The sequence below is a fragment of the Budorcas taxicolor genome, chromosome 25 (assembly GCF_023091745.1).
Source record: "Budorcas taxicolor isolate Tak-1 chromosome 25, Takin1.1, whole genome shotgun sequence".
NCBI lineage: Eukaryota > Metazoa > Chordata > Mammalia > Artiodactyla > Bovidae > Budorcas > Budorcas taxicolor.
Window position 1 is genome coordinate 576542 of NC_068934.1, and position 21520 is coordinate 598061.

Below are 21520 nucleotides of genomic sequence, written 5' to 3' on the forward strand. Positions count from 1 at the left end.
TCTGGATGTGGGCGGGACCCTCGTGTTTCCTCTCGAGTGGAGACGGGTATGTCGGGGAACTTCTTGAGTTGCAACAAGGCTGTGAAGGAAACTTTCAAAGTTCCAGAGGTGAGGTGCGATTAGCCTCGAGACGCCTCAGCGGAAATAGGCCTCATCTCGCCTGGAGGGGAGAACCTCCTGGATTTTCTCGAGTTGCGGCAGGTCTTCTCGAGTTACGACGGGGACCTCAGGGACCCGCTCTGGTGGCCTCAGGAAAGGCCAGTCCCCATGCGAGTTGATTGGCGCCATCTCGGGATTCCTCTCCCGTCGATGCCGGGGCCTAAAACCTCGTGTGGAGTCGGGGCCGGAACCTGAGGATTCCTCTCCAGTGTTGACATGGATCCTGGGGTGCCTCTGAGTCTCCCCAGGGGAGTCAGGCCTCGTCTCGAGTGGGGGCATGCAAGTGCGCTTTCTTCCCGAGCTCCAGATGTAGTGTCACGCTTCCTGTCACGTGGATGAAGGGATCTGTGGCTTTCCCTCGAGGCTTTCCCACGAGGCTTTCCCTCGAGGCTTTCGCACAGGGCTGTGCCACGTGCCACCTTGGTGTGAGTCGATCCTCGGCGTGAACGACGAGCTGGTGAAGGGGAAAGAGGTTCCTCTGGAATGGACTGAGACATCTGGGGGACTCTTGGAATGGTGGCACGACCCTGGAGTTCCTCTCGCCGTTCCTGTTGAGAAGGCCTCCTCTTGAGATGCGACGGGAACGCCGGGAATTCTTTCCCGACGAAGCAGGGAAAGGATCCCTCATCTCGAGCTACGAGGCGGAAACGGGGCTCTTCTGGATGTGGGCGGGACCCTCGTGTTTCCTCTCGAGTGGAGACGGGTATGTCGGGGAACTTCTTGAGTTGCACCAAGGTTGTGAAGGATCCTTTCGAAGTTCCAGAGGTGAGGTGTGATTAGCCTCGAGACGCCTCAGCGGAAATGGGCCTCATCTCGCCTGGAGGGGAGAACCTCCTGGATTTTCTCGAGTTGCGGCAGGTCTTCTCGAGTTACGACGGGGACCTCAGGGACCCGCTCTGGTGGCCTCAGGAAAGGCCAGTCCCCATGCGAGTTGATTGGCGCCATCTCGGGATTCCTCTCCCGTCGATGCCGGGGCCTAAAACCTCGTATGGAGTCGGGGCCGGAACCTGAGGATTCCTCTCCAGTGTTGACATGGATCTTGGGGTGCCTCTGGGTCTCCCCAGGGGAGTCAGGCCTCGTCTCGAGTGGGGGCATGCAAGTGCGCTTTCTTCCCGAGCTCCAGATGTAGTGTCACGCTTCCTGTCACGTGGATCAAGGGATCTGTGGCTTTCCCTCGAGGCTTTCCCACGAGGCTTTCCCTCGAGGCTTTCGCACAGGGCTGTGCCACGTGCCACCTTGGTGTGAGTCGATCCTCGGCGTGAACGACGAGCCGGTGAAGGGGAAAGAGGTTCCTCCGGAATGGACTGAGACATCTGGGGGACTCTTGGAATGGTGGCACGACCCTGGAGTTCCTCTCGCCGTTCCTGTTGAGAGGGCCTCCTCTTGAGATGCGACGGGAACGCCGGGAATTCTTTCCCGACGAAGCAGGGAAAGGATCCCTCATCTCCAGCTACGAGGCGGAAACGGGGCTCCTCTGGATGTGGGCGGGACCCTTGTGTTTCATCTCGAGTGGACACGGGCATGTCAGGGAACTTCTTGAGATGCACCAAGGCTGTGAAGGACCCTTTCGAAGTTCCAGAGGTGAGGTGCGATTAGCCTTGAGACGCCTCAGCGGAAATGGGCCTCATCTCGCCTGGAGGGGAGAACCTCCTGGATTTTCTCGACTTGCGGCAGGTCTTCTCGAGTTACGACGGGGACCTCAGGGACCCGCGCTGGTGGCTTCGGGAAAGGCCAGTCCCCATGCGAGTTGCTAGGGACCATCTCGGGATTCCTCTCCCGTCGATGCCGGGGCCTAAGACCTTGTGAGGAGTCGGGGCCGGAACCTGAGGATTCTTCTCCAATGTTGACATGGATCTTGGGGTGCCTCTGAGTCTCCCCAGGGGAGTCAAGCCTCGTCTCGAGTGGGGGCATGCACGTGCGCTTTGCTCCCGAGCTGCAGAAGTAGTGTCACGCTTCCTGGCACGTGGATCAAGGGATCTGTGGCTTTCCCTCGAGGCTTTCCCTGGAGGCTTTCCCACGAGGCTTTCCCACAAGGATGTACCACGTGCCACCTTGGTGTGAGTCGATCCTCGGCGTGAAAGACGAGCCGGTGAAGGGAAATCAGTTTCCTCTTGAATGGACTGAGACATCACGGGGACTCTTGGAATGGTGGCTCGACCCTGGAGTTCCTCTCGCCGTTCCTGTTGATACGGACTCCTCTTGAGATGCGACGGGAACGCCAGGAATTCTTTCCCGAAGAAGCAGGGAAAGGATCCCTCACCTCGAGCTCTGAGGCGGAAATGGGGCTCCTCTGGATGTGGGCGGGACCCTCGTGTTTCATCTCGAGTGGACACGGGCATGTCGGGGAACTTCTTGAGTTGCACCAAGGCTGTGAAGGACCCTTTCGAAGTTCCAGAGGTGAGGTGCGATTAGCCTTGAGACGCCTCAGCGGAAATGGGCCTCATCTCGCCTGGAGGGGAGAACCTCCTGGATTTTCTCGACTTGCGGCAGGTCTTCTCGAGTTACGACGGGGACCTCAGGGACCCGCTCTGGTGGCCTCGGGAAAGGCCAGTTCCCATGCGAGTTGCTAGGGGCCATCTCGGGATTCCTCTCCCGTCGATGCCGGGGCCTAAGACCTTGTGAGGAGTCGGGGCCGGAACCTGAGGAATCCTCTGCAGTGTTGACATGGATCTTGGGGTGCCTCTGAGTCTCCCCAGGGGAGTGACGACTCGTCTCGATTGGGGGCATGCACGTGCGATTTGCTCCCGAGCTACAGAAGTAGTGTCACGCTTCCTGGCACGTGGATCAAGGGATCTGTCGCTTTCCCTCGAGGCTTTCCCTCGAGACTTTCCCACGAGGCTTTCCCACAGGGCTGTGCCACGTGCCACCTTGGTGTGAGTCGATCCTCGGCGTGAAAGATGAGCTGGTGAAGGGAAAACAGTTTCCCCTTGAATGGACTGAGACATCTGGGGGACTCTTGGAATGGTGGCACGACGCTGGAGTTCCTCTCGCCGTTCCTGTTGAGACGGGCTCCTCTTGAGATGCGACAGGAACGCCAGGAATTCTTTCCCGACGAAGCAGGGAAAGGATCCCTCATCTCGAGCTCTGAGGCGGAAATGGGGCTCCTCTGGATGTGGGCGGGACCCTCGTGTTTCCTCTCGAGTGGACACGGGCATGTCGGGGAACTTCTTGAGTTGCACCAAGGCTGTGAAGGACCCTTTCGAAGTTCCAGAGGTGAGGTGCGATTAGCCTTGAGACGCCTCAGTGGAAATGGGCCTCATCTCGCCTGGAGGGGAGAACCTCCTGGATTTTCTCGAGTTGCGGCAGGTCTTCTCGAGTTACGACGGGGACCTCAGGGACCCGCTCTGGTGGCCTTGGGAAAGGCCAATCCCCATGTGAGTTGCTAGGGGCCATCTCGGGATTCCTCTCCCGTCGATGCCGGGCCCTAAGACCTTGTGAGGAGTCGGGGCCGGAACCTGAGGATTCCTCTCCAATGTTGACATGGATCTTGGGGTGCCTCTGAGTCTCCCCAGGGGAGTCACGCCTCGTCTCGATTGTGGGCATGCACGTGCGCTTTTCTCCCGTGCTGCAGAAGTAGTGTCACGCTTCCTGGAACGTGGATCAAGGGATCTGTGGCTTTCCCTCGAGGCTTTCCCTCGAGGCTTTCCCACGAGACTTTCCCACAGGGCTGTGCCACGTGCCACCTTGGTGTGAGTCGATCCTCGGCGTGAAAGATGAGCCGGTGAAGGGAAAACAGTTTCCTCTTGAATGGACTGAGACATCTGGGGGACTCTTGGAATGGTGGCACGACCCTGGAGTTCCTCTCGCCGTTCCTGTTGAGACGGACTCCTCTTGAGATGCGACGGGAACGCCAGGAATTCTTTCCCGACGAAGCAGGGAAAGGATCCCTCATCTCGAGCTCTGAGGCGGAAATGGGGCTCCTCTGGATGTGGGCGGGACCCTCGTGTTTCCTCTCGAGTGGACACGGGCATGTCAGGGAACTTCTTGAGTTGCACCAAGGCTGTGAAGGACCCTTTCAAAGTTCCAGAGGTGAGGTGTGATTAGCCTCGAGACGCCTCAGCGGAAATGGACCTCATCTCGCCTGGAGTAGAGAACCCCCTGGATTTTCTCGAGTTGCGGCAGGTCTTCTCGAGTTACGAAGGGCACCTCAGGGACCCTCTCTGGTGGCCTCAGGAAAGGCCAGTCCCCATGCGAGTTGCTAGCGGCCATCTCGGTATTCCTCTCCCGTCGATGCCGGGGCCTAAGCCCTTGTGTGGAGTCGGGGCCGGAACCTGAGGATTCCTCTCCAGTGTTGCCATGGATCTTGGGGTGCCTCTGAGTCTCCCCAGGGGAGTAAGGCCTCGTCTCGAGTTGGGGCATGCACATTCGCTTTCCTCCCGAGCTGCAGCAGAAATGTCACGCTTCCTGTCACGTGGATCAAGGGATCTGTGGTTTTCCCTCGAGGCTTTCCCACAGGGCTGTGCCACGTGCCACCTTGGTGTGAGTCGATCCTCGGCGTGAAAGACGAGCCGGTGAAGGGAAAAGAGGTTCCTCTGGAATGGACTGAGACATCTGGGGGACTCTTGGAATGGTGGCACGACCCTGGAGATCCTCTCGCCATTCCTGTTGAGAGGGCCTCCTCTTGAGATGCGACGGGAACGCCGGGAATTCTTTCCCGACGAAGCAGGGAAAGGATCCCTCATCTCGAGCTACGAGGCGGAAACGGGGCTCCTCTGGATGTGGACGGGACCCTCGTGTTTCCTCTTGACTGGACACGGGTATGTCGGGGAACTTCTTGAGTTGCACCAAGGCTGTGAAGGAAAATTTCGAAGTTCCAGAGGTGAGGTGCGATTAGCCTCGAGACGCCACAGCGGAAATGGGCCTCATGTCGCCTGGACGGGAGAACCTCCTGGATTTTGTCGAGTTGCGGCAGGTCTTCTCGAGTTACGACTGGGACCTCAGGGACCCGCTCTGGTGGCCTCGGGAAAAGCCAGTCCCCATGCGAGTTACTAGGGGCCATCTCGGGATTCCTCTCCCATCGATGCCGGGGCCTAAGACCCTGTGAGGAGTCGGGGCCGGAACCTGAGGATTCCTCTCCAGTGTTGACATGGATCTTGGGGTGCCTCTTAGTCTCCCCAGGGGAGTCAGGTCTCGTCTCGAGTGGGGGCATACACGTGCGCTTTCCTCCCGAGCTGCAGCAGTAGTGTCACGCTTCTTGTCACGTGGATCAAGGGATCTGTCGCTTTCCCTCGAGGCTTTCCCACAGGGCTGTCCCACGTGCCACCTTGGTGTGAGTCGATCCTTGGTGTGAAAGACGAGCCGGTGAAGGGAAAAGAGATTCCTCTGGAATGGACTGAGACATCTGGGGGACTCTTGGAATGGTGGCACGACCCTGGAGTTCCTCTCGCCGTCCCTGTTGAGAGGGCCTCCTCTTGAGATACGACGGGAATGCCGGGAATTCTTTCCCGACGAAGCAGGGAAAGGATCCCTCATCTCGAGCTACGAGGCGGAAACGGGGCTCCTCTGGATGTGGGCGGGACCCTCGTGTTTCCTCTCGAGTGGAGACGGGTATGTCGGGGAACTTCTTGAGTTGCAACAAGGCTGTGAAGGACCCTTTCGAAGTTCCAGACGTGAGGTGTGATTAGCCTCGAGACGCGTCAGCGGAAATGGGCCTCATCTCGCCTGGAGGGGAGAACCTCCTGGATTTTCTCGAGTTGCGGCAGGTCTTCTCGAGTTACGACGGGGACCTCAGGGACCCGCTCTGGTAGCCTCAGGAAAGGCCAGTCCCCATGCGAGTTGCTTGGCGCCATCTCGGGATTCCTCTCCCGTCGATGCCGGGGCCTAAAACCTCGTGTGGAGTCGGGGCCGGAACCTGAGGATTCCTCTCCAGTGTTGACATGGATCCTGGGGTGCCTCTGAGTCTCCCCAGGTGAGTCAGGCCTCGTCTCGAGTGGCGGCATGCACGTGCGCTCTCTTCCCCAGCTGCAGCAGTGGTGTCACGCTTCCTGTCACGTGGATCAAGGGATCTGTGGTTTCCCTCGAGGCTTTACCTCGAGGCTTTCCCTCGAGGCTTTCCCACGAGGCTTTCGCACAGGGCTGTGCCACGTGCCACCTTGGTGTGAGTCGATCCTCGGCGTGAAAGACGAAACGGTGAAGGGGAAAGAGGTTCCCCTGGAATGGACTGAGACATCTGGGGGACTCTTGGAATGGTGGCACGACCCTGGAGTTCCTCTCGCCGTTCCTGTTGAGAGGGCCTCCCCTTGAGATGCGACAGGAGCGCCGGGAATTCTTTCCCGACGAAGCAGGGAAAGGATCCCTCATCTCGAGCTACGAGGCGGAAACGGGGCTCCTCTGGATGTGGGCGGGACCCTCGTGTTTCCTCTCGAGTGGAGACGGGTATGTCGGGGAACTTCTTGAGTTGCAACAAGGCTGTGAAGGAAACTTTCAAAGTTCCAGAGGTGAGGTGCGATTAGCCTCGAGACGCCTCAGCGGAAATAGGCCTCATCTCGCCTGGAGGGGAGAACCTCCTGGATTTTCTCGAGTTGCGGCAGGTCTTCTCGAGTTACGACGGGGACCTCAGGGACCCGCTCTGGTGGCCTCAGGAAAGGCCAGTCCCCATGCGAGTTGATTGGCGCCATCTCGGGATTCCTCTCCCGTCGATGCCGGGGCCTAAAACCTCGTGTGGAGTCGGGGCCGGAACCTGAGGATTCCTCTCCAGTGTTGACATGGATCCTGGGGTGCCTGTGAGTCTCCCCAGGGGAGTCAGGCCTCGTCTCGAGTGGGGGCATGCAAGTGCGCTTTCTTCCCGAGCTCCAGATGTAGTGTCACGCTTCCTGTCACGTGGATGAAGGGATCTCTGGCTTTCCCTCGAGGCTTTCCACGAGGCTTTCCCTCGAGGCTTTCGCACAGGGCTGTGCCACGTGCCACCTTGGTGTGAGTCGATCCTCGGCGTGAACGACGAGCTGGTGAAGGGGAAAGAGGTTCCTCTGGAATGGACTGAGACATCTGGGGGACTCTTGGAATGGTGGCACGACCCTGGAGTTCCTCTCGCCGTTCCTGTTGAGAAGGCCTCCTCTTGAGATGCGACGGGAACGCCGGGAATTCTTTCCCGACGAAGCAGGGAAAGGATCCCTCATCTCGAGCTACGAGGCGGAAACGGGGCTCTTCTGGATGTGGGCGGGACCCTCGTGTTTCCTCTCGAGTGGAGACGGGGATGTCGGGGAACTTCTTGAGTTGCACCAAGACTGTGAAGGACCCTTTCGAAGTTCCAGAGGTGAGGGGTGATTAGCCTCGAGACGCCTCAGCGGAAATGGGCCTCATCTCGCCAGGAGGGGAGAACCTCCTGGATTTTCTAGAGTTGCGGCAGGCCTTCTCGAGTTACGACGGGGACCTCAGGGACCCGCTCTGGTGGCGTCAGGATAGGCCAGTCCCCATGCGAGTTGCTAGGGGCCTTCTCCGGATTCCTCTCCCGTCGATGCCGGGGACTAAGCCCTTGTGAGGGGTCGGGTCCGGAACCTGAGGATTCCTCTCCAGTGTTGCCATGGATCTTGGGGTGCCTCTGAGTCTACCCAGGGGAGTCAGGCCTCGTCTCGAGTGGGGGCATGCAGGTTCGCTTTCCTCCCGAGCTGCGGCAGTAATGTCACTCTTCCTGTCACGTGGATCAAGAGATCTGTGGCTTTCCCTCGAGGTTTTCCCACGAGGCTTTCCCACAGGGCTGTGCCACCTGTCACCTTGGTGTGAGTCGATCCTCTGCGTGAAAGACGAGCCGGTGATGGGAAAAGAGGTTCCTCTGGAATGGACTGAGACATCTGGGGGACTCTTGGAATGGTGACATGACCCTGATGTTCTTCTCGCCGATCCTGTTGAGAGGGCCTCCTCTTGAGGTGCGACGGGAACGCCGGGAATTCTTTCCCGACGAAGCAGGGAAAGGATCCCACATCTCGAGCTACGAGGCGGAAACGGGGCTCCTCTGGATGTGGGCGGGACCCCCGTGTTTCCTCTCGAGTGGAGACGGGTATGTCGGGGAACTTCTTGAGTTGCACCAAGGCTGTGAAGGACCCTTTCGAAGTTCCAGAGGTGAGGTGTGATTAGCCTCGAGACGCCTCAGCGGAAATGGGCCTCATCTCGCCTGGAGGGGAGAACCTCCTGGATTTTCTCGAGTTGCGGCAGGTCTTCTCGAGTTACGACGGGGACCTCAGGGACCCGCTCTGGTGGCATCAGGAAAGGCCAGTCCCCATGCGAGTTGCTAGGGGCCATCTCGGGATTCCTCTCCCGTCGATGCCAGGGCCTAAGACCTTGTGAGGAGTCGGGGCCGGAACCTGAGGATTCCTCTCCAATGTTGACATGGATCTTGGGGTGCCTCTGAGTCTCTCCAGGGGAGTCAGGCATCGTCTCGAGTGGGGGCATGCACGTGCGCTTTCCTCCCGAGCTGCAGCTGTAGTGTCACGCTTCCTGTCACGTGGATCAAGGGATCTGTGTCTTTCCTTCGAGGCTTTCCCTCGAGGCTTTCCCACGAGGCTTTCGCACAGGGCTGTGCCACGTGCCACCTTGGTGTGAGTCGATAGTCGGCGTGAAAGACGAGCTGGTGAAGGGGAAAGAGGTTCCTCTGGCATGGACTGAGATATCTGGGGGACTCTTGGAATGGTGGCTCGACCCTGGAGTTCCTCTCGCCGTTCCTGTTGAGAGGGCCTCCTCTTGAGATGCGAGGGGAAAGCCGGGAATTCTTTCCCGACGAAGCAGGGATAGGATCCCTCATCTCGAGCTACGAGGAGGAAACGGGTCTGCTCTGGATGTGGGCGGGACCCTCGTGTTTCCTATCGAGTGGAGACGGGTATGTCGGGGAACTTCTTGAGTTGCACCAAGGCTGTGAAGGACCCTTTCGAAGTTCCAGAGGTGAGTTGCGATTAACCTCGAGACGCCACAGCGGAAATGGACCTCATCTCGCCTGGATGGGAGAACCTCCTGGATTTCCTCGAGTTGCTGCAGGTCTTCTCGAGTTACGACGGGGACCTCAGGGACCCGCTCTGGGGGCTTCAGGAAAGGCCAGTCCCCATGCGTGTTGCTAGGGTCCATCTCAGTATTCCTCTCCCGTCGATGCCGGGGCCTAAGCCCTTGTGTGGAGTCGGGGCCGGAACCTGAGGATTCCTCTCCAGTGTTGCCATGGATCTTGGGGTGCCTCTGAGTCTCCCCAGGGGAGTAAGGCCTCGTCTCGAGTTGGGGCATGCACATTCGCTTTCCTCCCGAGCTGCAGCAGAAATGTCACGCTTCCTGTCACGTGGTTCAAGGGATCTGTGGTTTTCCCTCGAGGCTTTCCCACAGGGCTGTGCCACGTGCCACCTTGGTGTGAGTCGATCCTCGGCGTGAAAGACGAGCCGGTGAAGGGAAAAGAGGTTCCTCTGGAATGGACTGAGACATCTGGGGGACTCTTGGAATGGTGGCACGACCCTGGAGATCCTCTCGCCGTTCCTGTTGAGAGGGCCTCCTCTTGAGATGCGACGGGAACGCCGGGAATTCTTTCCCGACGAAGCAGGGAAAGGATCCCTCATCTCGAGCTACGAGGCGGAAACGGGGCTCCTCTGGATGTGGACGGGACCCTCATGTTTCCTCTCGAGTGGAGACGGGTATGTCGGGGAACTTCTTGAGTTGCACCAAGGCTGTGAAGGAAAATTTCGAAGTTCCAGAGGTGAGGTGCGATTAGCCTCGAGACGCCACAGCGGAAATGGGCCTCATGTCGCCTGGACGGGAGAACCTCCTGGATTGTGTCGAGTTGCGGCAGGTCTTCTCGAGTTACGACTGGGACCTCAGGGACCCGCTCTGGTGGCCTCGGGAAAAGCCAGTCCCCATGCGAATTACTAGGGGCCATCTCGGGATTCCTCTCCCATCGATGCCGGGGCCTAAGACCCTGTGAGGAGTCGGGGCCGGAACCTGAGGATTCCTCTCCAGTGTTGACATGGATCTTGGGGTGCCTCTTAGTCTCCCCAGGGGAGTCAGGTCTCGTCTCGAGTGGGGGCATACACGTGCGCTTTCCTCCCGAGCTGCAGCAGTAGTGTCACGCTTCTTGTCACGTGGATCAAGGGATCTGTCGCTTTCCCTCGAGGCTTTCCCACAGGGCTGTCCCACGTGCCACCTTGGTGTGAGTCGATCCTTGGTGTGAAAGACGAGCCGGTGAAGGGAAAAGAGATTCCTCTGTAATGGACTGAGACATCTGGGGGACTCTTGGAATGGTGGCACGACCCTGGAGTTCCTCTCGCCGTCCCTGTTGAGAGGGCCTCCTCTTGAGATACGACGGGAATGCCGGGAATTCTTTCCCGACGAAGCAGGGAAAGGATCCCTCATCTCGAGCTACGAGGCGGAAACGGGGCTCCTCTGGATGTGGGCGGGACCCTCGTGTTTCCTCTCGAGTGGAGACGGGTATGTCGGGGAACTTCTTGAGTTGCAACAAGGCTGTGAAGGACCCTTTCGAAGTTCCAGACGTGAGGTGTGATTAGCCTCGAGACGCGTCAGCGGAAATGGGCCTCATCTCGCCTGGAGGGGAGAACCTCCTGGATTTTCTCGAGTTGCGGCAGGTCTTCTCGAGTTACGACGGGGACCTCAGGGACCCGCTCTGGTAGCCTCAGGAAAGGCCAGTCCCCATGCGAGTTGCTTGGCGCCATCTCGGGATTCCTCTCCCGTCGATGCCGGGGCCTAAAACCTCGTGTGGAGTCGGGGCCGGAACCTGAGGATTCCTCTCCAGTGTTGACATGGATCCTGGGGTGCCTCTGAGTCTCCCCAGGTGAGTCAGGCCTCGTCTCGAGTGGCGGCATGCACGTGCGCTCTCTTCCCCAGCTGCAGCAGTGGTGTCACGCTTCCTGTCACGTGGATCAAGGGATCTGTGGTTTCCCTCGAGGCTTTACCTCGAGGCTTTCCCTCGAGGCTTTCCCACGAGGCTTTCGCACAGGGCTGTGCCACGTGCCACCTTGGTGTGAGTCGATCCTCGGCGTGAAAGACGAAACGGTGAAGGGGAAAGAGGTTCCCCTGGAATGGACTGAGACATCTGGGGGACTCTTGGAATGGTGGCACGATCCTGGAGTTCCTCTCGCCGTTCCTGTTGAGAGGGCCTCCCCTTGAGATGCGACAGGAGCGCCGGGAATTCTTTCCCGACGAAGCAGGGAAAGGATCCCTCATCTCGAGCTACGAGGCGGAAACGGGGCTCCTCTGGATGTGGGCGGGACCCTCGTGTTTCCTCTCGAGTGGAGACGGGTATGTCGGGGAACTTCTTGAGTTGCAACAAGGCTGTGAAGGAAACTTTCAAAGTTCCAGAGGTGAGGTGCGATTAGCCTCGAGACGCCTCAGCGGAAATAGGCCTCATCTCGCCTGGAGGGGAGAACCTCCTGGATTTTCTCGAGTTGCGGCAGGTCTTCTCGAGTTACGACGGGGACCTCAGGGACCCGCTCTGGTGGCCTCAGGAAAGGCCAGTCCCCATGCGAGTTGATTGGCGCCATCTCAAGATTCCTCTCCCGTCGATGCCGGGGCCTAAAACCTCGTGTGGAGTCGGGGCCGGAACCTGAGGATTCCTCTCCATTGTTGACATGGATCCTGGGGTGCCTCTGAGTCTCCCCAGGGGAGTCAGGCCTCGTCTCGAGTGGGGGCATGCAAGTGCGCTTTCTTCCCGAGCTCCAGATGTAGTGTCACGCTTCCTGTCACGTGGATGAAGGGATCTGTGGCTTTCCCTCGAGGCTTTCCCACGAGGCTTTCCCTCGAGGCTTTCGCACAGGGCTGTGCCACGTGCCACCTTGGTGTGAGTCGATCCTCGGCGTGAACGACGAGCTGGTGAAGGGGAAAGAGGTTCCTCTGGAATGGACTGAGACATCTGGGGGACTCTTGGAATGGTGGCACGACCCTGGACTTCCTCTCGCCGTTCCTGTTGAGAAGGCCTCCTCTTGAGATGCGACGGGAACGCCGGGAATTCTTTCCCGACGAAGCAGGGAAAGGATCCCTCATCTCGAGCTACGAGGCGGAAACGGGGCTCTTCTGGATGTGGGCGGGACCCTCGTGTTTCCTCTCGAGTGGAGACGGGTATGTCGGGGAACTTCTTGAGTTGCACCAAGGTTGTGAAGGATCCTTTCGAAGTTCCAGAGGTGAGGTGTGATTAGCCTCGAGACGCCTCAGCGGAAATGGGCCTCATCTCGCCTGGAGGGGAGAACCTCCTGGATTTTCTCGAGTTGCGGCAGGTCTTCTCGAGTTACGACGGGGACCTCAGGGACCCGCTCTGGTGGCCTCAGGAAAGGCCAGTCCCCATGCGAGTTGATTGGCGCCATCTCGGGATTCCTCTCCCGTCGATGCCGGGGCCTAAAACCTCGTGTGGAGTCGGGGCCGGAACCTGAGGATTCCTCTCCAGTGTTGACATGGATCTTGGGGTGCCTCTGGGTCTCCCCAGGGGAGTCAGGCCTCGTCTCGAGTGGGGGCATGCAAGTGCGCTTTCTTCCCGAGCTCCAGATGTAGTGTCACGCTTCCTGTCACGTGGATCAAGGGATCTGTGGCTTTCCCTCGAGGCTTTCCCACGAGGCTTTCCCTCGAGGCTTTCGCACAGGGCTGTGCCACGTGCCACCTTGGTGTGAGTCGATCCTCGGCGTGAACGACGAGCCGGTGAAGGGGAAAGAGGTTCCTCCGGAATGGACTGAGACATCTGGGGGACTCTTGGAATGGTGGCACGACCCTGGAGTTCCTCTCGCCGTTCCTGTTGAGAGGGCCTCCTCTTGAGATGCGACGGGAACGCCGGGAATTCTTTCCCGACGAAGCAGGGAAAGGATCCCTCATCTCCAGCTACGAGGCGGAAACGGGGCTCCTCTGGATGTGGGCGGGACCCTTGTGTTTCATCTCGAGTGGACACGGGCATGTCAGTGAACTTCTTGAGATGCACCAAGGCTGTGAAGGACCCTTTCGAAGTTCCAGAGGTGAGGTGCGATTAGCCTTGAGACGCCTCAGCGGAAATGGGCCTCATCTCGCCTGGAGGGGAGAACCTCCTGGATTTTCTCGACTTGCGGCAGGTCTTCTCGAGTTACGACGGGGACCTCAGGGACCCGCTCTGGTGGCTTCGGGAAAGGCCAGTCCCCATGCGAGTTGCTAGGGACCATCTCGGGATTCCTCTCCCGTCGATGCCGGGGCCTAAGACCTTGTGAGGAGTCGGGGCCGGAACCTGAGGATTCCTCTCCAATGTTGACATGGATCTTGGGGTGCCTCTGAGTCTCCCCAGGGGAGTCAAGCCTCGTCTCGAGTGGGGGCATGCACGTGCGCTTTGCTCCCGAGCTGCAGAAGTAGTGTCACGCTTCCTGGCACGTGGATCAAGGGATCTGTGGCTTTCCCTCGAGGCTTTCCCTGGAGGCTTTCCCACGAGGCTTTCCCACAAGGATGTACCACGTGCCACCTTGGTGTGAGTCGATCCTCGGCGTGAAAGACGAGCCGGTGAAGGGAAAACAGTTTCCTCTTGAATGGACTGAGACATCTGGGGGACTCTTGGAATGGTGGCTCGACCCTGGAGTTCCTCTCGCCGTTCCTGTTGATACGGACTCCTCTTGAGATGCGACGGGAACGCCAGGAATTCTTTCCCGAAGAAGCAGGGAAAGGATCCCTCACCTCGAGCTCTGAGGCGGAAATGGGGCTCCTCTGGATGTGGGCGGGACCCTCGTGTTTCATCTCGAGTGGACACGGGCATGTCGGGGAACTTCTTGAGTTGCACCAAGGCTGTGAAGGACCCTTTCGAAGTTCCAGAGGTGAGGTGCGATTAGCCTTGAGACGCCTCAGCGGAAATGGGCCTCATCTCGCCTGGAGGGGAGAACCTCCTGGATTTTCTCGACTTGCGGCAGGTCTTCTCGAGTTACGACGGGGACCTCAGGGACCCGCTCTGGTGGCCTCGGGAAAGGCCAGTTCCCATGCGAGTTGCTAGGGGCCATCTCGGGATTCCTCTCCCGTCGATGCCGGGGCCTAAGACCTTGTGAGGAGTCGGGGCCGGAACCTGAGGAATCCTCTGCAGTGTTGACATGGATCTTGGGGTGCCTCTGAGTCTCCCCAGGGGAGTGACGACTCGTCTCGATTGGGGGCATGCACGTGCGCTTTGCTCCCGAGCTACAGAAGTAGTGTCACGCTTCCTGGCACGTGGATCAAGGGATCTGTCGCTTTCCCTCGAGGCTTTCCCTCGAGACTTTCCCACGAGGCTTTCCCACAGGGCTGTGCCACGTGCCACCTTGGTGTGAGTCGATCCTCGGCGTGAAAGATGAGCTGGTGAAGGGAAAACAGTTTCCCCTTGAATGGACTGAGACATCTGGGGGACTCTTGGAATGGTGGCACGACGCTGGAGTTCCTCTCGCCGTTCCTGTTGAGACGGGCTCCTCTTGAGATGCGACAGGAACGCCAGGAATTCTTTCCCGACGAAGCAGGGAAAGGATCCCTCATCTCGAGCTCTGAGGCGGAAATGGGGCTCCTCTGGATGTGGGCGGGACCCTCGTGTTTCCTCTCGAGTGGACACGGGCATGTCGGGGAACTTCTTGAGTTGCACCAAGGCTGTGAAGGACCCTTTCGAAGTTCCAGAGGTGAGGTGCGATTAGCCTTGAGACGCCTCAGTGGAAATGGGCCTCATCTCGCCTGGAGGGGAGAACCTCCTGGATTTTCTCGAGTTGCGGCAGGTCTTCTCGAGTTACGACGGGGACCTCAGGGACCCGCTCCGGTGGCCTCGGGAAAGGCCAATCCCCATGTGAGTTGCTAGGGGCCATCTCGGGATTCCTCTCCCGTCGATGCCGGGCCCTAAGACCTTGTGAGGAGTCGGGGCCGGAACCTGAGGATTCCTCTCCAATGTTGACATGGATCTTGGGGTGCCTCTGAGTCTCCCCAGGGGAGTCACGCCTCGTCTCGATTGTGGGCATGCACGTGCGCTTTGCTCCCGTGCTGCAGAAGTAGTGTCACGCTTCCTGGAACGTGGATCAAGGGATCTGTGGCTTTCCCTCGAGGCTTTCCCTCGAGGCTTTCCCACGAGACTTTCCCACAGGGCTGTGCCACGTGCCACCTTGGTGTGAGTCGATCCTCGGCGTGAAAGATGAGCCGGTGAAGGGAAAACAGTTTCCTCTTGAATGGACTGAGACATCTGGGGGACTCTTGGAATGGTGGCACGACCCTGGAGTTCCTCTCGCCGTTCCTGTTGAGAGGGCCTCCACTTGAGATGCGACGGGAACGCCGGGAATTCTTTCCCGACGAAGCAGGGAAAGGATCCCTCATCTCGAGCTACGAGGCGGAAACGGGGCTCTTCTGGATGTGGGCGGGACCCTCGTGTTTCCTCTCGAGTGGAGACGGGTATGTCGGGGAACTTCTTGAGTTGCACCAAGGTTGTGAAGGATCCTTTCGAAGTTCCAGAGGTGAGGTGTGATTAGCCTCGAGACGCCTCAGCGGAAATGGGCCTCATCTCGCCTGGAGGGGAGAACCTCCTGGATTTTCTCGAGTTGCGGCAGGTCTTCTCGAGTTACGACGGGGACCTCAGGGACCCGCTCTGGTGGCCTCAGGAAAGGCCAGTCCCCATGCGAGTTGATTGGCGCCATCTCGGGATTCCTCTCCCGTCGATGCCGGGGCCTAAAACCTCGTGTGGAGTCGGGGCCGGAACCTGAGGATTCCTCTCCAGTGTTGACATGGATCTTGGGGTGCCTCTGGGTCTCCCCAGGGGAGTCAGGCCTCGTCTCGAGTGGGGGCATGCAAGTGCGCTTTCTTCCCGAGCTCCAGATGTAGTGTCACGCTTCCTGTCACGTGGATCAAGGGATCTGTGGCTTTCCCTCGAGGCTTTCCCACGAGGCTTTCCCTCGAGGCTTTCGCACAGGGCTGTGCCACGTGCCACCTTGGTGTGAGTCGATCCTCGGCGTGAACGACGAGCCGGTGAAGGGGAAAGAGGTTCCTCCGGAATGGACTGAGACATCTGGGGGACTCTTGGAATGGTGGCACGACCCTGGAGTTCCTCTCGCCGTTCCTGTTGAGAGGGCCTCCTCTTGAGATGCGACGGGAACGCCGGGAATTCTTTCCCGACGAAGCAGGGAAAGGATCCCTCATCTCCAGCTACGAGGCGGAAACGGGGCTCCTCTGGATGTGGGCGGGACCCTTGTGTTTCATCTCGAGTGGACACGGGCATGTCAGTGAACTTCTTGAGATGCACCAAGGCTGTGAAGGACCCTTTCGAAGTTCCAGAGGTGAGGTGCGATTAGCCTTGAGACGCCTCAGCGGAAATGGGCCTCATCTCGCCTGGAGGGGAGAACCTCCTGGATTTTCTCGACTTGCGGCAGGTCTTCTCGAGTTACGACGGGGACCTCAGGGACCCGCTCTGGTGGCTTCGGGAAAGGCCAGTCCCCATGCGAGTTGCTAGGGACCATCTCGGGATTCCTCTCCCGTCGATGCCGGGGCCTAAGACCTTGTGAGGAGTCGGGGCCGGAACCTGAGGATTCCTCTCCAATGTTGACATGGATCTTGGGGTGCCTCTGAGTCTCCCCAGGGGAGTCAAGCCTCGTCTCGAGTGGGGGCATGCACGTGCGCTTTGCTCCCGAGCTGCAGAAGTAGTGTCACGCTTCCTGGCACGTGGATCAAGGGATCTGTGGCTTTCCCTCGAGGCTTTCCCTGGAGGCTTTCCCACGAGGCTTTCCCACAAGGATGTACCACGTGCCACCTTGGTGTGAGTCGATCCTCGGCGTGAAAGACGAGCCGGTGAAGGGAAAACAGTTTCCTCTTGAATGGACTGAGACATCTGGGGGACTCTTGGAATGGTGGCTCGACCCTGGAGTTCCTCTCGCCGTTCCTGTTGATACGGACTCCTCTTGAGATGCGACGGGAACGCCAGGAATTCTTTCCCGAAGAAGCAGGGAAAGGATCCCTCACCTCGAGCTCTGAGGCGGAAATGGGGCTCCTCTGGATGTGGGCGGGACCCTCGTGTTTCATCTCGAGTGGACACGGGCATGTCGGGGAACTTCTTGAGTTGCACCAAGGCTGTGAAGGACCCTTTCGAAGTTCCAGAGGTGAGGTGCGATTAGCCTTGAGACGCCTCAGCGGAAATGGGCCTCATCTCGCCTGGAGGGGAGAACCTCCTGGATTTTCTCGACTTGCGGCAGGTCTTCTCGAGTTACGACGGGGACCTCAGGGACCCGCTCTGGTGGCCTCGGGAAAGGCCAGTTCCCATGCGAGTTGCTAGGGGCCATCTCGGGATTCCTCTCCCGTCGATGCCGGGGCCTAAGACCTTGTGAGGAGTCGGGGCCGGAACCTGAGGAATCCTCTGCAGTGTTGACATGGATCTTGGGGTGCCTCTGAGTCTCCCCAGGGGAGTGACGACTCGTCTCGATTGGGGGCATGCACGTGCGCTTTGCTCCCGAGCTACAGAAGTAGTGTCACGCTTCCTGGCACGTGGATCAAGGGATCTGTCGCTTTCCCTCGAGGCTTTCCCTCGAGACTTTCCCACGAGGCTTTCCCACAGGGCTGTGCCACGTGCCACCTTGGTGTGAGTCGATCCTCGGCGTGAAAGATGAGCTGGTGAAGGGAAAACAGTTTCCCCTTGAATGGACTGAGACATCTGGGGGACTCTTGGAATGGTGGCACGACGCTGGAGTTCCTCTCGCCGTTCCTGTTGAGACGGGCTCCTCTTGAGATGCGACAGGAACGCCAGGAATTCTTTCCCGACGAAGCAGGGAAAGGATCCCTCATCTCGAGCTCTGAGGCGGAAATGGGGCTCCTCTGGATGTGGGCGGGACCCTCGTGTTTCCTCTCGAGTGGACACGGGCATGTCGGGGAACTTCTTGAGTTGCACCAAGGCTGTGAAGGACCCTTTCGAAGTTCCAGAGGTGAGGTGCGATTAGCCTTGAGACGCCTCAGTGGAAATGGGCCTCATCTCGCCTGGAGGGGAGAACCTCCTGGATTTTCTCGAGTTGCGGCAGGTCTTCTCGAGTTACGACGGGGACCTCAGGGACCCGCTCCGGTGGCCTCGGGAAAGGCCAATCCCCATGTGAGTTGCTAGGGGCCATCTCGGGATTCCTCTCCCGTCGATGCCGGGCCCTAAGACCTTGTGAGGAGTCGGGGCCGGAACCTGAGGATTCCTCTCCAATGTTGACATGGATCTTGGGGTGCCTCTGAGTCTCCCCAGGGGAGTCACGCCTCGTCTCGATTGTGGGCATGCACGTGCGCTTTGCTCCCGTGCTGCAGAAGTAGTGTCACGCTTCCTGGAACGTGGATCAAGGGATCTGTGGCTTTCCCTCGAGGCTTTCCCTCGAGGCTTTCCCACGAGACTTTCCCACAGGGCTGTGCCACGTGCCACCTTGGTGTGAGTCGATCCTCGGCGTGAAAGATGAGCCGGTGAAGGGAAAACAGTTTCCTCTTGAATGGACTGAGACATCTGGGGGACTCTTGGAATGGTGGCACGACCCTGGAGTTCCTCTCGCCGTTCCTGTTGAGAGGGCCTCCACTTGAGATGCGACGGGAACGCCGGGAATTCTTTCCCGACGAAGCAGGGAAAGGATCCCTCATCTCGAGCTACGAGGCGGAAACGGGGCTCCTCTGGATGTGGGCGGGACCCTCGTGTTTCATCTCGAGTGGAGACGGGTATGTCGGGGAACTTCTTGAGTTGCACCAAGGCTGTGAAGGAAACTTTCGAAGTTCCAGAGGTGAGGTGCGATTAGCCTCGAGACGCCTCAGCGGAAATAGGCCTCATCTCGCCTGGAGGGGAGAACCTCCTGGATTTTCTCGAGTTGCGGCAGGGCTTCCCGAGTTACGACGGGGACCTCAGGGACCCGCTCTGCTGGCCTCGGGAAAGGCCAGTCCCCATGCGAGTTGCTAGGGGCCATTTCGGTGTTCCTCTCCCGTCGATGCCGGGGCCTAAGGCCTTGTGTAGAGTCGGGGCCGCAACCTGAGGATTCCTCTCCAGTGTTGACATGGATCTTGGGGTGCCTCTGAGTCTCCCCAGGGGAGTCAGGCCTCGTCTCGTGTGGTGGCATGCACGTGCGGTTTCCTCCCGAGCTGCAGCAGTAGTGTCACGCTTCCTGTCACGTGGATCAAGGGATCTGTGGCTTTCCCTCGAGGCTTTACCCCCAAGGCTTTCCAACGAGGCTTTCGCACAGGGCTGTGCCACGTGCCACCTTGGTGTGAGTCGATCCTCGGCGTGAAAGACGAGCCAGTGAAGAGAAAAGAGGTTCCTCTGGAATGGATTGAGACATCTGGGGGACTCTTGGAATGGTGGCACGACCCTGGAGGTCCTCTCGCCGTTCCTGTAGAGAGGGCGTCCTCTTAAGATGTGACGGGAACGCCGGGAATTCTTTCCCGACGAATCAGGGAAAGGATCCCTCATCTCGCGCTACCAGGCGGAAACGGGGCTCCTCTGGATGTGGGCGGGACCCTCGTGTTTCCTCTCGAGTGGAGACGGGTATGTCGGGGAACTTCTTGAGTTGCACCATGGGTGTGAAGGACCCTTTCGAAGTTCTAGAGGTGAGGTGTGATTAGACTCGAGACGCCTCAGCGGAAATGGGCCTCATCTCGCCTGGAGGGGAGAATCTCCTGGAATTTCTCGAGTTGCGGCAGGTCTTCTCGAGTTACGACGGGGACCTCAGGGACCCGCTCTGGTGGCCTCAGGAAAGGCCAGTCCCCATGCGAGTTGCTAGGGGACCTCTCGGGATTCCTCTCCCGTCCATGCCGCGGCCTCAGTCCTTGTGTGGAGTTGGGGCCGGAACCTGAGGATTCCTCTCCAGGGTTGACATGGATCTTGGGGTGCTTCTGAGCCTCCCCAGGGGACTCAGGCCTCGTCTCGAGTGGGGGCATGCACGTGTGCTTTCCTCCGGAGCGGCAGCAGTAGTGTCACGCTTCCTGTCACGTGTATCAAGGGATCTGTGGCTTTCCCTGGAGGCTGTCCCTCGAGGCTTTCCCACGAGGCTTTCCCACAGGGCTGTGCCACGTGCCACCTTGGTGTGAGTCGATCCTCGGCGTGAAAGACGAGCCGGTGAAGGGAAAAGAGTTTCCTCTGGAATGGACTGAGACATCTGGGGGACTCTTGGAATGGTGGCACGAGCCTGGAGTTCCTCTCGCAGTTCCTGTTGAGAGGGCCTCCTCTTGAGATGCGACGGGAACGCCGGGAACTGTTTCCCGACGAAGCAGGGAAAGGATCCCTCATCTCGAGCTACGAGGCGGAAACGGGGCTCCTCTGGATGTGGGCGGGACCCTCGTGTTTCCTCTCGAGTGGAGACGGGTATGTCGGGGAACTTCTTGATTTGCACCAAGGGTGTGAATGACCCTTTCGAAGTTCCAGAGGTGAGGTGTGATCAGACTCGAGACGCCTCAGCGGAAATGGGCTTCATCTGGCCTGGAGGGGAGAACCTCCTGGATTTTCTCGAGTTGTGGCAGGTCTTCTCGAGTTACGACGGGGACCTCAGGGACCCGCTCTGGTGGCCTCAGGAAAGGCCAGACCCCGTGCGAGTTGCTAGGGGCCATCTCGGGATTCCTCTCCCGTCCATGCTGGGGTCTAAGACCATGTGTGGAGTCGGGGCCGGAATCTGAGGATTCCTCTCCAGTGTTGCCATGCATCTTGGGGTGCTTCTGAGTCTCCCCAGGGGAGTCAGGCCTCGTCTCGAGTGGGGGCATGCACGTGCGCTTTCCTCCCGAGCTGCAGCAGTAGTGTCATGCTTCCTGTCACGAGGATCAAGGGATCTGTGGCTTTCCCCTGAGGCTTTCCCACAGGTCTGTGCCACGTGCCACCTTGGTGTGAGTCGATCCTCGGCGAGAAAGACGAGCCGGTGAAGGGAAAAGAGGTTCCTCTGGAATGGACTGAGACATCTGGGGGACTCTTGGAATGGTGGCACGACCCTGGAGTTCCTCTCGCAGTTCCTGTTGAGAGGGCCTCCTCTTGAGATGCGACGGGAACGCCGGGAACTGTTTCCTGACGAATCAGGGAAAGGATCCCTCATCTCGAGCTACGAGGCGGAAACGGGGCTCCTCTGCATGTGGGCGGGACCCTCGTGTTTCCTCTCGAGTGGAGACGGGTATGTCGGGGAACTTCTTGATTTGCACCAATGGTGTGAAGGACCCTTTCGAAGTTCCAGAGGTGAGGTGTGATCAGCCTCGAGACGCCTCAGCGGAAATGGGCCTCATCTCGCCTGGAGGGGAGAACCTCCTGGATTTTCTCGAGTTGCGGCAGGTTTTCTCGAGTTACGACGGGGACCTCAGGGACCCGCTCTGGAGGCCTCAGGAAAGGCCAATCCCCGTGCGAGTTGCTAGGGGCCATCTCGGGATTCCTCTCCCGTCCATGCCGGGGCCTAAGACCTTGTGTGGAGTCGGGGCCGGAACCTGAGGATTCCTCTCCAGTGTTGCCATGGATCTTGGGGTGCTTCTGAGTCTCCCCAGGGGAGTCAGGCCTCGT